General features: G+C 44.8%; 1 protein-coding gene across 1 annotated transcript in view; it reads right to left on the bottom strand.

Moving 5' to 3' along the window:
* OTOF (otoferlin) overlaps window positions 1-15,926 on the bottom strand; it is a 784,068-nt gene that overhangs the window by 551,104 nt on the left and 217,038 nt on the right. The window lies entirely within an intron of this gene.

Here is a 15,926-nt window from a genome sequence, read left to right as displayed (position 1 = left end):
ACCTCAAAACGGGTATCATCCCTAATGGGCTAAGAGTACGTAATGTACCGGGCCTCTTTGTACATCATAGACCATTTTTAGAAAGATGGAGCTTCATAGCCAATAGGTGTTCCCGCGATCTTATGATACTCATCGTCGGAACTTCGAAAGAACTAGCGTTAGATATTAAGAAAGAAATAGATGAACTAGAAGAAAAACTTAAACAACTTACTGGAGTAGATGAAGCGATAAAAAAGATAGAAGAGTACAATAAAGAATTAGAATCCTTTAGCAATTACCTGAATAAACGTAAAACTGACAAACTTAACAAAGACAAAAGGTTTTACACAGAGGAAGTAGCTTACCCCTACCTGAATAAAGACTTTTACCAGCAGAACCATTACACAGATGAATCTAGGAATGTCCAACAGAGAGTAAACAACTTTACTGATTCCTCTGATTCCGAAGGAGAGGGCTCCAACGGTACCTACTATGAATCTGATGGAGGCTTTAACTCTTATACAAATTCAAGATCCCAAAGACGCCCTTTTTTATCCAACAGGGGGCCTCGACGAGGTCGCCCCAGGGTAAGATTTCAGAACCAGGGACAGACCAGAGGGCATTTTCAAATGAACCAGCATCTGCATCAAGCTCAACACCCACAACATCTGCATCAGCAACATCAACAACAAGAACCCCAATTCATCAGGGAGACCCGAAACAGACAATATTGGAGGCAAGGATGTAATTCCTATTTTTAATCTGTCTTCATTTGAATTAGATGAACACAATGAAGCTTTGCTATCTAAAGGCCTCTCCTTTGTACCACACACACACGCCAACACCTTTGAGCTTTATAAGGATGTGGTGGCATTTTTTAGAAAAATTAGATTAAAAAAGTTTTTCCAAGATAAAGAAGACAATGTGTATGATTTAGTGAAACAGAGACAGAATGAAATATCACTTCCCTCTTCTTTTACCCCAGGATTAGATCAATTAGGCCCAGAAGTAGCAGCATTCGAACTGGTAGTCATTAAGAAGTTAGAAAGGACCTTAAAATTCATTCCCAAACCAGTGTATAATTTGAATAGAAGTGAAGCATTGGCTCTAAAGGCGCTATCTGAAAATAAAGAATTATTTGTGAAGGGCGCCAACAAAGGTGGAGGCATCGTGATCATAAACTCTACAGATTATGAACAAAACATGCACACGATGCTAGATGACAAATCCACCTATTTAAAAATCAATTCTAACCCTGTTAACACCATTATTAAAAAGATTAGCACCCTAACCAATGAAGCTCTATCGTCTGGCGATATTGACATAAGAGATCATGAATTTTTGAATAATAACAAAAATAAAACTGCTTGTATTTATGGCCTTCCCAAAATACATAAAAATCCAAAAAACCCACTGTATAGACCCATTGTGTCTACAATTGGCACTCCCACAGAACCATTATCAAAATTTGTTGATAATTTCTTAAGACCCCACATACCAAAGATCAAATCATACGTGAAAGATACTTGTCACATGATTAATATAGTGGAGAATCTGGATTTCAGACCCAATAGAGATATACTGGTCACTATGGACGTTGAATCTCTTTATAGCAACATCCCGTTGGATGAAGCTATTAGAGCTACAGATTGGTTCATAGATAAATATGAGGTAGTGTGCCCCAAGAAATTCCTTATTGATTGTTTATTCATTGTTTTAACTGAGAACGTGTTTGAATTTGGAGAGGACATGCACCGACAACTTAGGGGAGTCAGCATGGGGGAATCAGTTGCCCCTTCGGTAGCCAACATTTATATGGCTCTTTTTGAGGAGAGATTTATAGACAATGAGGTGGCACCATTCTTTGAATCGATTTCCCATTGGTCCAGATACATAGACAACATCTTTTTTATCTGGACCAATGGGAAAGACTCCCTTTTGGAGTTCCTCGAATGGATTAATTTAACCGATGATAATCTCAAATTTACAGCACAGTATAGCGAAAACCAAGTTGAGTTTTTGGACTTACTAGTTCGAGTGAATAACAATAAATTGGAAGTCGATTTATTTGTTAAAACAACAGCACGTAATACATTGTTGCATTTTAACAGTTTCCATCCTAGATGCCAGCGTGAAAGTATCCCTTTTTCCCAATTCTTAAGAGTCCGTAGAAACTGTACAAATCTGGCGGACTATGATAAACAAGCAGCAATTATGCGTAAGAAATTTTTGGACCGTGGGTACCCACACAGACTCATCAGAAATTCCTATAAACGAGCTAGATTTTTTGATCGAGATGCCCTTTTAGCCCCTAAAGAACAACCAGTGAAAGATCAACTGGTGTGCGTGACCACCCATTCTACAATGAATGAACGCATTAGGCAGATCATCAATGCCAATTGGCATATTCTTAATTGCAACCCTACCTCGAACTCTGTACTACCTAAACCCCTCTTTGCCCATAGGAGGAATAAAAATTTAAAGGATAAGATTGTCCATTCTAGGTTCAATAACAAATATCCAAATGCAAACCAGACACAACGATCCCTAGTTAACAACCTCCCTGTGCGGGGAACAGTTCCCTGTTCCTCCTGTAAATCATGTAAAAACATCTTAAATGGTGGAGAGTTCACCCACAATGGCTTCTCAGTTACGGCAAAAGAATTATGGAACTGCAAAACCACTAATGTGGTGTATTTCATTATCTGCCCATGTGGCTTAGACTGTGGTCTAAGCCACATGGGAAACCTGCAGATCCATTCAAACACGTCTTACCGAGCACAGATCAGCCATCAAGACCAAGAAATTAACTGCTCCCCTGGTCAAGCATTTTGTAGAGAAGGACCATAAAATAGATGATTTCCACTGGCGCATCTTGGAAAAAATAAGGACAACAGACAATAAAGGTGGGAGCGCTATTAGAAAGAAAAGAGAAGTCTATTGGATTTTTGTTTTGGACACATTCAAAAGGGAACTTAATAACGAAATTCCCTGGGAGAATGCCATATTTTAGTTACTCCACAGGTCCCGTTTTGAATTTGGTCCATACTCAAGATAGAACTTTTCAAGTTAGATTTTCTGAGACCTATAGGGAATTCTTTAGTCATATATTATATTTAATCACATCGTGGCTGGCATTACAAAATGAACATCCAGCTAGAATTATAGTTATCACTCAATACAAGTTATCGTGTTACATCATCGTCTTTCATCGGCATAGGTAATTGTCCTTATTAAATTTTAGTCTTTCTAACCTTTTTTTTTTGGTCGCGTACTTTTTAAGGATTATGAATATTTAGATCGCACAAGACCATCTGAGTTGCCATATACCTTCGGTCGGTATTGATGTCAGTCATTGTGCTAGATTTCCTTTAATCTTTTCACTCATTATTAACACGAATATATGTCAGTCATTGTGCTAGATTTCCTTTAATCTTTTCACTCATTATTAACACAAATATATTTGTTCAATAATCTTATTATTTTTCATCTTATTTTGAATTTGTGATAACATTAACTAAGAACGTGCGTTCTTTTACATTTAGATGATCGTACTTAGTTATGCGTGAATAATTACCTTTTACTTTCACGCTCAGATATTTTTCCCGTCGCATATAGTCTGTATGGAGATGCTTTCCCTTTAAGAACGTGCGTTCTTTTACATTTAGATTATCGTACTTAGTTGTGCGCGAATAATTACCTTTCACTTCCGCGCTTAGTTACTTTTCCTGCCCCATATAAACTGCATTGAGATGCTTCCCCTTTAATGTAAGGTGGGACCACAATGACCATATGTCATCATTTGGGCGGACTGACTGGTTCGCTTAAATAGTGACGTTTCTGTGCAGATCGGGTCATATCACTTTTTCAACGGCTGCGGGACGCTAGCAGCCATCTTCCGCGGCTCCCGCAGGTTGCAATACGAAGGACACATTTTCCGCTCATTCGGTAAGAACGCCGCAGTCATTGGGATATGCATTTATACGTTATAATGCATCCGTTTATCTCGTTGCATTTAAGAATCCGGTTTTAATTCGTACTAAGACTGGGTTTCTTGTTATTTACCTATTTTCAATCTAGTGACTTTAACGGCGTGGCGATACATTCTCCCACAGCCACACGTATACCAGCAGCCGCTTATTATTGACGGAAACGAAGAATTAGCAACATTCTTTTGCTCTCTGGTAAGGTGACACGGCTGCTTCAGTAGAGTCGTTAAAAACTTGCATTCTGTTACATATTCCGATACACTTACATCTTTGTATTGTTTACTTTTTATATTTAGTTTTCCTTCACAAAGCGAGGATTCTGGTTTTATGAAGACACAACTATTTGCAGCTTTATGAGGCTGCTCGATATAGTCGCCTCATTACCACAGGAATTTAACAAATATCCAATTAATCGGTAAGAATAGCTAGTTTTATAATCATAATGGATTTAATGTCGCATTGGTGAAGCAACTGAATAGTTTGCTGCCTCTTTGTTTAATATAGTTGTCCTCATTAAAAAGTACCGACACTGACCCATTTGAGTAACAGGAACTTAGCTAAATACCACGCATGTGTGCTTCTGTTTCTCCTTTCTTCATTTTATTACATTACTACATTTTGCCTTTCAGATTCAGACTTTATTTTCCGTTGACATTTTAGTCGATGGTCGATCTACCGGACATAAGAATTAGTAAAGATACTCACGTATGACGTACCCCTCTAACGGCTTTATGTTGTTAATACGTTAAGGTAAGCAATGGTGATTTCATCATTGCTTTTAACTAATAAAGACCAATCTGAAAGATGTTTTCTTTAATTATAGCGACTAGCGGTAAGAGGTCTCATGTAATCATTTGAATAGCTTATTTGACAAATGTCACTACAAATGAATCTTTGGTTTATTCGCGCTATTTCGAAATTATATTCACAACGTATCCCATATCGTTATGTGTTACCCTATTTTTATCTAGTAGTGGTAGCATGTCACTCTATAGATCAGTATATAGAATGGTGTTCATTAAACCAACATATTCCACATGAAATCCATCTCGATAACAATTACTGATCTGTCAATGGGGTAGCAAATAATTGGCTGTAACTGGAAATCTCTCTAGAGTTACCATTGAAAACATCCGCAAAAAAAACTTGAAATTAACTTGGAGTGAGTTTGTTTTTGAACCCCTTTAACTGTTTTGTTCCTTTGTTACCAGATTTTCAGATTTTAACGACCCAAGGTGAACAAATATAAAGAGAGAGGATACTGTTTTTAGGATGCTATTCTTATGACTTATAAGTAGGTAAGTGTTGCTCAGTTAGAACAGAGAATGTCACTGTAGTTTAAAACCTTTCCAGATCATGTTCCATGTAAAGCGAAAGATATATGCTATATATTGGCGTCAAATACAAATTTACTTGCAATTTTATAAATTATACCAATGGAGAATATAAAGAAACAACTTTGGTAACTGTTCCCAACAGTTTGCTATTAAGTATTTTTTAGCCTATTCAGCTGAAAAGATGATATATGTTATCATAGACACACCAATAGTGACAGAGCATAACCATAACAGTAGGTCTTTTTCCACTGTCAACCCTTTTCCACCGGGTCTATTAAAAACAAGTGAGTATTCCTACAGCCCTATTTAACGTCTTGCCCTGTAGGACTTTTTCTTTTCCGCAATTACAACTGCTCAAATATAGAAACATTAGTTTGTACCTTGTTTAGCTATATGTCATTAGCTTTACAAGCAGGGAGTAAATGCTATTAAGGGGCCCCTTTTCTCCATGTGATCTAATCTTGTGTTTTCGAAAGTTTTGTATTTCAGAATGTAATTTTAGAATAAAGTAAAATCACTACATGTTTTTAATTCCAAATTACTATGTCTTTCAGAATGTATTTGTGGCTCCTGAGGAAGGCGTTCCCCATAACGCCGAAACGCGCGTCGAACAATATTGATTGCCACTGTTTGAATGTATTAATTTTATGCACTGTATAACAATTGTATGTTAGCTTGTTTAAAGAAATTTTGTCTGATTTTATGTTTTTTTATTAAATGTTTTTAATATACATATGAATATATCTATTAAATGATTTACAGTTTTTTATAAATAATCTTTTGGTTTTTGTGGTTCCTTTTTGCATTTTCTCCCTAACTATTTTGTCAATATTTTGCCATGTTTTTTACATTGAAGGCCAGAGCCATTCCATCCCTGCAATTTAGGAACCATCGTCCGCAGCTCTGCCAGGATCTAGCGGCTTCAACGCTTCAGAAGAGAAGGGAGTTCCGGCCGGTGACCTCTTTCCTGCGGGAACGCAACATCTCCTACTCGTGGGGACATCCCTTCCGTATCATCTTTCACTGGCAGAATAGGCTAGCGCAGATTCGGTCTCTCCAGGTGGCGAAGGATCTTTTGGGCCTGGACGACGTCGCGCCTTCCCAGGAGGCAAGCACTTCACCATCAAGGAGGCGACATCGTTCATCCTCCTGGCACAGAGTTGGTTCGTCTCCGGGCCGGCGGCGGCCGGATCGCACTGCTAGCTTGCAGGAAAGGGGAGATGCAGTGGCTTCGGTGGCCTCAGCGACACTAGCAGATTCTCAACAAAGCTCTGGAGCGGCATGATCCCTGACCCACTGGTGGTTTGGCGCCAGAGGGGCACTGGCCCTAAGGTACCGGGGGTTTGGTTGTACTTTTGGAGAAGACACCCCAGACCGTGGCCCTGGGGGTCACTGAGTTGGTACCCCTACCACGATTCCAGTCCAGAGGGGTCCTTACGAACTTCGGTCTACTGGAACTGCTGGGTACATTGTTCAGGTTCAGTGCCTTGAGTTATTTCCTATTGTCCTTTTGTTTGCGGGGGGGTTGGGGGTGGGGGGCCCTGGGGGAAGAGTGCATGGGGGTTCAATGGTGGCGACAAGGGTGTTCTGTGGAGTGTGTGGCTGTGATGTGTGAGGACGGTTGTGGCGTGCGTGGGGCGGGAGGGGTTGTTGCCAAAGTTATTGAAGGCTTATTGTCGGGTTGGTGGTGTCTGGGGGGGAGTCTTGGGTCGCCCTTCAGCATTGCCTTTGACTGATCGGTTCTCGAGTGGGGGAGGGGAGATTCATGAGGTGGCTGTAGAGAGTTCTGGCCTGTCACTCCACTATGCCTGTTAGTATAGGGACTTGGAACGTTAAGGGCCTGAATTCACCGCAGAAGCGACAGAAAGTATGGAAATATGTGACTGATCACCAGTTGGATGTTGTGGGGCTCCAAGAGACTCATTTAGCGCACAAGGACGAGCTGAGCCTTCGGCATAGGGCGTATCCCCTTATATACAGGTCCTCTGCATCTACGAAACATAGAGGGGTGGCTCTCATCTTCCGCGCTGCGCTGCACTTCCAACCTGTAGAGGTGCGCAATAATAAGGATGGCCGCTGGCTGATGGTGAAGGGACTTGTTCGAGGGAGGCTGTGTACCTTTGTAGTAGTGTATCTCCCCAATGCTGGTCAAAATAAGTTTCTACAAAGCCTTCTGCAGAGAGTGGGTGACTTTGCTGAAGGGCACTTGTTCCTTTTGGGGGACTTTAACTTGGTGTGGGATAAGACAGTGGATAGCTCTGGGGCCCACAGGGCTGACACGGGGGTGTTTTCTGCCTCGTCACAGCAGTTGGTAGGGGAGCTGGGGTTGGTTGATGGTTGGCGTTTTTTCCATCCTACCTCCCGGGATTACACATTTTTCTCTCGGGTACATCACTCCTACTCCCGATTGGATCACATTTCCTTCAGCCAGGCTCTTAGAGGAGATGTCCTTGACTCCACCATTCTTCCGCTTTCAGTCTCTGACCACAGTTTGCTGGTGCTTAGCCTCCGTTGGTCATCGACCGGCGACGGGCAGCGGAAATGGTACTTCCCAGCCTCGGTGGTCAGGGATGATACCTCTAATAAGGCTCTGCGGGAAGCCATTAGGGAGTTTTTTTAGCTTAATCCCGCGTCCGACACCTCGGTCTCCAACACTTGGGACGCCTTTAAAGCGTCCGTCAGGGGCACGTGCCTGGGCCTCAATGCTCATCTCAATAGGTTGCGGCGAAAGGACCTGGAGGCTGAGTTGGCAAACCTCGAACAGGCTCACAAGCTCAATCCCTCGAGAGTGACCCTCCGACCCTTGACAGCGGTCCGAGGGAAATTGAGAGCCCACTACAATAACAGGGCCGAATTTACGCTATTGAGGTTGGGAAGACAATCTTACTCTTGTGGGAACAAGGTGGGTAGGCACCTGGCGCGTCAACTGCGTGACAGGAGGGAACGCGAATATATCGGAGGGATTCGAGATGCGGCGGGTGTGTTGCAATATCGGGACGAAGCGAAAGTGGCCATTTTTGGCCGCTTCAATGCGGACCACTACGCGGGGGACAGGCTCGATACGGGAGCCCAAAGGGAGTATTTGCGGCGCCTGCCCCTCCCCCAGATATCTAAAGAGTGGAACGAGTTGTTGGAGGCCCCGATTACCAGGGAGGAGGTGCTTGAGGCCATCAAGAATCTAAAACTACACAAGGCACCTGGGCCGGATGGCTATACCGCTGTTTTTTACAAATCATACGCCACCGAACTCTGTGATTTTTTAGTATCCCTTTTTAATGACATGGCCATGTCCGGCTCTTCAACCGGCTCCTTGGCGGAGGCGGTGATAACGGTTTTGCCGAAGCCAGGGAAGGACCTCACCCAGTGTGCTTCATTCCGCCCCATAGCGCTACTCAACATAGACGCTAAACTATACTCGGCGATCCTGGCGCATAGGTTGCAAGACTTGATGCCGGCGATCATACATCCTGACCAATCCGGATTTATCAAGGGGCGCCAGACTCACGATAATACGCGTAGGGTGGTTCACTTAATTGAAAAAGCAGACAGGTTCCGCATACCGGCGGTCCTTGTGGGTCTGGACGCCGAAAAGGCTTTCGATCGTGTGGATTGGGGCTTCCCGTTTAATACGATGGCGGCCTTCAGTTTTTCGGAGAAGTTTATCTCCATGGTGAGGGCCAATTTTTGCAGCCCCAGGTCTCGAGTAGCGGTAAATGGCCATATGTCGGCGTTCTTTCCGCACTCCAGAGGCACTAGGCAGGGATGCCCCCTCTCCCCCCTCCTGTTCGTGCTGAGCATTGAGCCCTTGGCGATGGCGGTGTGAGAACATGAGGGGGTCCAGGGCCTTCCGTTCACGGGAGAGCAACATAAAATCACGCTCTTCGCGGACGATATTTTATTCTCTGTAGCGGACCCGGAACACTCGCTGCCTTGTATCAGGGAGATCTTGCTGCGATATGAAGAGGTGGCCGGCTTCAAGGTCAACTATAGCAAGTCGTATATCCTGAATCTTACTCTTTCGCAGGCAGAGGTGGAAGGCGTCAGGCCCTTGACGCCTTTTGCCGGGGCCTCTGGTTCAATTGTCTATCTGGGGGTCCACCTGACTCCGACAGTGAGCAAACTGTTCTCGGCCAACTTCCCGCCCTTGTTAGCGAAGACCCAAGCTGAATTGGATAGGTGGAAACCTACATTTTTGTCATGGCTGGGCAGAATCCATGCTATAAAGATGGTTCTCCTTCCTAAATTTCTGTACTTATTTCAAGCCCTGCCCATTCCTCTAGACAGTGATTATTTTCGGCGTCTCAAGACTCAGATATTGCGATTTGAATGGCAAGGGGGTCGGGCGCGTTTTTCCTTTGCGGTCTTGCGTCGGCCGAAGTCCGAGGGCGGAGTAGGACTTCCTGACTTGCAGCTCTATTATAAAGCGGCGCAACTGAGGGTTCTGGTGGAGTGGTCGCAGCAAACGTCAGAAAAACATTGGCTGCACATGGACCGGAGCGTGGCTGGCAGATCGGTCTGGGACTTGGCTTGGAAGCCAAAGAATGACCGCCTTCTGAACGCTTATATCAGTACCCCTACGGGTACCACGCTGAAGGTCTGGGACACCTTGGCCACGGATGAACGTTGGACTACGTTCCCCTCGCCGTTCACACCCTTGCACTTGAACCCGGCCTTCCCGCCGGCGCTTCAAGAGGGGGCCTTTGATGCCTGGAGGGAGGGAGGCTGCAGGGCCTTGACCCATCTGTTTCATGGACAGGATCCCCTCACCTTTGCTAACTGTATGAGGGACTACGGGGTCCCCCAGTCCGAACGATATCGTCATATACAGCTGCTTCATTGGGCCACATCGCCTGGGATACTGGAGGCAGCCACGAGACCTCCGTCGCCATTCGAGGCCTTCATACTGCGGACATCTGCCATGAAGGGAGTCATCTCCTTTCTATACCAGCTCTTGCTTAAATCGGCGGTGACGCCTAGGCCTCGCTACATGGAGCAATGGGAGGAGATGTTAGGGAGAGATATCTCCGATACTGAGTGGTCGGCGCTATGGCGGGACCTGACAGCGTTTAACCATTCGCTGCATTTGAGGGAAGCCCATCTCAACACACTTATGCAATGGTATCTATGCCCAACCAGGCTCCACCGCATCTACCCGGCCACCTCCGACAAATGTTGGAGGGGATGTGGGTTCCTCAGGGACTTCCGCCACATCTGGTGGGACTGCCCAGTGATCCGGCCTTACTGGGAGGAAATTCTCTCGCACATCAGGGACATCCTTCACTATCCCATAGAAGACTCTATGGCTTCTGTCTTGTTGGGCCTGCGTGAACCCGGCCTTGAGCATCAGACCCGGGCAGACAAAAGATTTTGTGGCTTTGTCTATTTGTCTAGGAGCTGCCAAGCTTACGTTGGCCGCTGCTTGGAAACAGAAAGAGGTACCGGCAATCTCTCTGTGGCACGCACGACTTTGGAAGCTTCTAAGCTTGGAAATAATGGCGGACATCTTCCTCTGTAATTACAAGAACTTTCAGTTCCAGTGGGGTCCCTTGGTTGCCTTCCTTTCTAAGGGGTTACCATCAGCTGTATGTCCTGCATCCTTACGGTCTCTACACCTTTTTCAAGTCTAGTATGGATGATAGAACGTGTGTTGGTATGTATGGAGTCGCCACCATGGGGGGAGGGGGGGGGGGAGTTTTACTTTCCTGGTTCTTGGTTTATTGGGGTGCATGTAGCTGGGTCCATAGCCTTTTCGACTTGGATATGAAGGATCATGGGCCTGACAGTTCTTATATTTAGCTTCTATATCGTACACTGCCCGTTGATAGGCTCACCGGAACTGGTACTTTACGGATTTATGACTCTGATTACGTGATTTCGGACTCGATATGCCTCTGTTACTATGAGATATCAATGCTTCCTGACTCCTGATTGTGCCCCCTGCGTGGGGAAATGTGCGGCACCTCAGTGGCCTTTCTCGTGTTTTCTTGTTCTACTCAAAATAAAAATTTTACAAAAAAAAAGGGGAGGCCTGAATCGTTGCTATGCCCTAGGGGATGCGGGCAGGAGGGTACCTTTTCCACATGCTGTGGGGTGCCCGGTACTACAGAAGTACTGGTAAAAGTTGATGTTCTGCATTTGGAATGCATGGCAAGCAACATTAAGGTATCCAAGTCGACAAAACAGAGTCTCTTGAATATATGGTGAGACAGATCTAAACAGTAAGGCGCCTTGACGCCCTTTGGGCAAAGTTTGCGCATGACAAAACTAATTTCATTCATTCAGTAAGGAACGCCTCTGGGTAACATTAGGATTTATGGTTGCCAAAAGAAACATCGCTAAATTATGGATGGCCCACTGACCCCCCACACTGAATGAGTGGAAAATGGACATGGACTGGTGCATATTAGCAGAGAGGTTGGGGCTGTCCTAATAAGTGGAGTAAGGTGTGGGGGAAGTGGAATGCATACAGAGGGATGATCTGTGCACCATTGGTGCCACAGGGGCCTATGGGACACTCTCGGGGGTCTAGTTGGAGGAATAAGACCTATAGGCAGATGGGGAGGCTAAGATATATGGTGAATGTATTTGTTGTCTTAATTTGGCCAAGATAGGACTATGAATCTAATGATCTGTCATGAGTCGAATTGTCATTACACTGCTGTGTTTATTTTCTGCAACAAAAAGAGTTATACAAAAATAAAAGAAGTGTAGGGTGATGGAAGAAAGATGCATGTGACAGAATCAAGACTAAACAGCTCTGGTAATCAGTGACCCCAACATTCAGCAGCGCAGACAGTGGGCTCCTAAGACACATTTTGTCCCGTGAACAAATATTGTTTGCAGATCAAGTGCTCCACATCTTTCATAAATCTCTACAACTACGTTGGGTAGCCACTAAACGCAACATCGTAGGGTACTTAAGCCACGGCTTTTCTCTGCGAGATAGACAGGAGAGTGTTCTTGTACACAATAGCATCAGTTGTAGGGGATAACAGTAGATGCTGAATGTGTAAACCAATTTTCTGTATTAAGAAACCTCTCTATTTTGGAAAACATTGGATCAACTTGGAATCAGTGCCCATGAGTGTTCACTTACCCTAATATTAAGAAAAGAATGCCAAAGAATGTGCCATGCCATTGGCTGTCTCTTTCCAGATAATTAAGTCAACCTTGCTATATGAACGGTTCTTACATGGCTGCCTAATTCCAATAGTCCTGAGAACATACAAGTCTACAAGGCAAATCAGTGCTGTTCACTTCTGTGCTGTCCTCTATAGCAGCACTGTTTATTGATTAGGGTGGGTGCAGGGGAAGGCTCCCAGTACTTCCTAGAAGGATGTATGTGGGGGTTAAAGGGATGATAGGTGAAAGGATAGATTGTTCCAGAGTGTGGTTCTTGACTAGAAAAACACCTGCCTTCCCTTTGTAGATGGAGGGATTGCCTGTGTGGTAAAAGTAGCTGTACAGATGAGCTAGTAGGTAGTGTTCAATACATGGCTGGGCTGTGATTTTTGGGTCTGGGTGGTAGTGAAAAGAGCCCAGCCTTTATTTAATACTCTGTGGGTCATGTTGGTGTATCTGGCTCCACCATCTTGCTTGTAGCCAGTTACATTTCCGGGGCTTGTAATTTTGCTTTTCCCATCATAAGTGTCAGACAAAAAATCCTAGCACGCTAGGTGCTGTAAGTTTATAGCCAAACGGTTGAAGATGGTACTGGTTCTGGAAGTGATGCAATGGAGTTGTAACCAACTTTACAAGTGAACACCAGGTCCGATTGACCTATTGTTATGACCCCCTCAATAAGTAGGTCTAGGCTGACAGGACCTTTTCAGAGCACGTTGTTGCTCACAACGGAAGGCGGCGCGGCAACCAACCCGGCTCTGGTTCCTGTGACCATTGGGTCATGTCCAGAACTAGCATTGTAGTAGTGTTAGAGTTAAGAGAATTTCTCTTTTCACTTTTGGTCCTGATGAATTGCCACTAGACCCGTTAGGAGTTTTCTTAGGCATGAAACAGGTCGACACCACTCACTGCCTTTAGAACCATTGCATCCAGATAGGGCTGCCTGTTTTTATCTAGGTTAGTGCACACTAGGAATACAATTTTGACTATAGGGCTGCCCCAGATCTATTTTAAATATCACCCCACACTAACTACACTACTTAGTCCACAAACCCACATTCACCCAATGGCTTCATCAACAAAAAATCTCTGCTAAAGAGCCCCTTCGCGGGTGCCGGTCGGGCATTGCAGCGCCGGCCCGACGAGGAGCAAGCCCAATGATGAAGCATGACACTTCTTGGGGTGTGTGAGGGCACTTTATCACAGACCTGAACACTCCCAACTACACTTAGGAAATGCACACTAGTCTGTTATATCAGTTTACGTTTGGGAGTACGTGTGCAGGCCCTGGATAAAAAAAGCTCCTGGTTCCTCTTGTTTGGAGAATTCATCTCACAAGGGTGGAATGAAGCACAGAGAGATCCTCGAGGCTCAATGCAGCGTACAGCCTGACCATCCCGTCGGTAGGCCTTCACAAGAATGGTCCTGCTTCTTAGGTACTGTCCCTGGACTAACAAAGTCCCTCGCACAAGGGATGGTGTCGGCTCCCTGCCGCCCACACTTGCCATAGAAGGGTGAAGGCCTCCAAGGCTTCCCCCTCCCTGCCACCCACACTTGCCACCGAAGGGTGTAGGCCTCCAAGGGCTGCCCCAGGCACAACACCTTTGAGCACCGAATCCCTTCTCATTAGAGCCCTGCTCTTGGCTCAACTAAGTACTAGAACTTTTCAAATACTCATGAGGTCCTGGCCACACTTGAGCAGCCAATCACACAACAGGAGCCCCTGCCACCCACCCCAAATATGTTACATTACCAATGCTTGCCTTCTCAGCCCTTCCTGGAAGAGATATAAAGTCAGAAATGAACCAAGGCCTCCAAGTACTTGGTTTGCTTTTGCACAGTTGTGCAGTGAAGCTGGGGGTCACACAGCTCCCAGAATACACACCTGCACATATATGTAGGCCTACTCTTCTCTGAACTTCTCAGTTGTATTGGATGTAGGATTAAAACTTCTCAAAAGACTTTTAGTCCTCCACACCCAAAATCTGAGAATGTCCCAGCTAGGTTGTTGTCCCAAGATTATTTTGTATTTGTTGTGTCATCTAGGAGGTTGGAAAGATGCCATCCAGTGCCTATGCTTCGGTTCCAGCTCCACACCCTACTCTGTCTTTCACTAGGTGGGCCCTCTGTTAGAGAGCTCCCATTGGACTGTATTGTAAGGATCGCCTTGAGACAATTATACAACAAACAAGACTAAGGAAAACTTGTAGAAGAAACAGGAAAATTACAAGTATTGTGTATAACTCTCTGGTACCCTGTGGTTCCGTGTGACCCATCTTAGAAATTGGTGTCCTGATTTACAAATATTTTGTGCCTGGTTTGCATTTGTGTTTTTTCCACAGACCCTATGGAAAATCTAGGTTGATTTTTACAAACAAAAGCAAATGGTGATTTGCTTTGGTTTGTAACCAAAAGTAATGCAATGCACTGCCTTGCTTTACTTTGTGTTAAGGGGAGTTGTTCCATTGGTGGTGCATTGTCGTTTCCATGCATCCACCCATGAAATTTGACACAAATCCATATCGCCAAAGACTTACACACCAGGGCCCTTATTTATGAGGCCTTGCGTCAGTTTTGCGCCGCCGGTGCGTCACTTTTTGTTTCGCACCAGCGGCGTAAAATATGCGCCTTGTTGCGCCATATTTAAAAAGTGACGCATCTAGGTAGATGCGTCACTTTTTAAACCCCTGCGCCACATTATACCTGCGTCAGGTATAATGTATGCAGAGGGGGCGTTCCTCCGCAAAAAGCCTCGTAATAGTGACGCAGTGAAATCTATGAGATTTCACTGCGTCACTTTTTGGATGCTGTTGCGTCAAAATCTTGCGCCTGCCTCACAGCAGGCGTAAGACTGACGCAAGCCCTTTCACTTGGGGCTTTCCCCATGTGAAAGGACGCATTGCTGGAGTTGCGTCACTTTTGTGACACACTCCAGCAATGCGTCACTTTTGCGTTTACAGATACGTCAGAAATACTGACGTATCTGTAAGTCCTTGCGACATGATGCGTCATACATTAAATATGACGCATCATTGGTGTCGCAAGGAGTGCGCAGTGAAAAGTGACGCATCGCTGTTTTCACGCAGCGATGCGTCACTTTTCATAAATGAGGCCCCTGGATTGGCCCTACAATTCTGGACATCCCTAAGGCTGGCTTAGCAAGGAGAAATATTTTGTTTCTCCTCGTTTTTCCTTATTGTTTAAAAAATAAAATTGCCTATAACATAGTTTAGTGCAGGAAGGGACCCGTTCCTACACAAAAATTATGCTGATCACAAAGCAGACATTCTGTCACTATGGCGCAAGGGTAAATCTGTTGGTGCATAACTACTGAAAGTACGCCAGCACAGGGCGAGAGCCGAACTGCGTCACTTCTTTGTAAATAAGGTACAAATGTTCTGTCTTCAGTTCACACAGCGTGACGCCTTTGCTTGCTGCCCTGTGTTGCATCAGTTCTTTTAAATCTGGGTCCAGATCTCCATGATGTGCTGACCTTGTA

This window comes from Lissotriton vulgaris, chromosome 6 (assembly GCF_964263255.1).
Source record: "Lissotriton vulgaris chromosome 6, aLisVul1.2, whole genome shotgun sequence".
Classification (NCBI taxonomy): domain Eukaryota; kingdom Metazoa; phylum Chordata; class Amphibia; order Caudata; family Salamandridae; genus Lissotriton; species Lissotriton vulgaris.
Note: the sequence above shows the minus strand (reverse complement) of the source record. Positions and strands in the feature narration are given on the sequence as shown.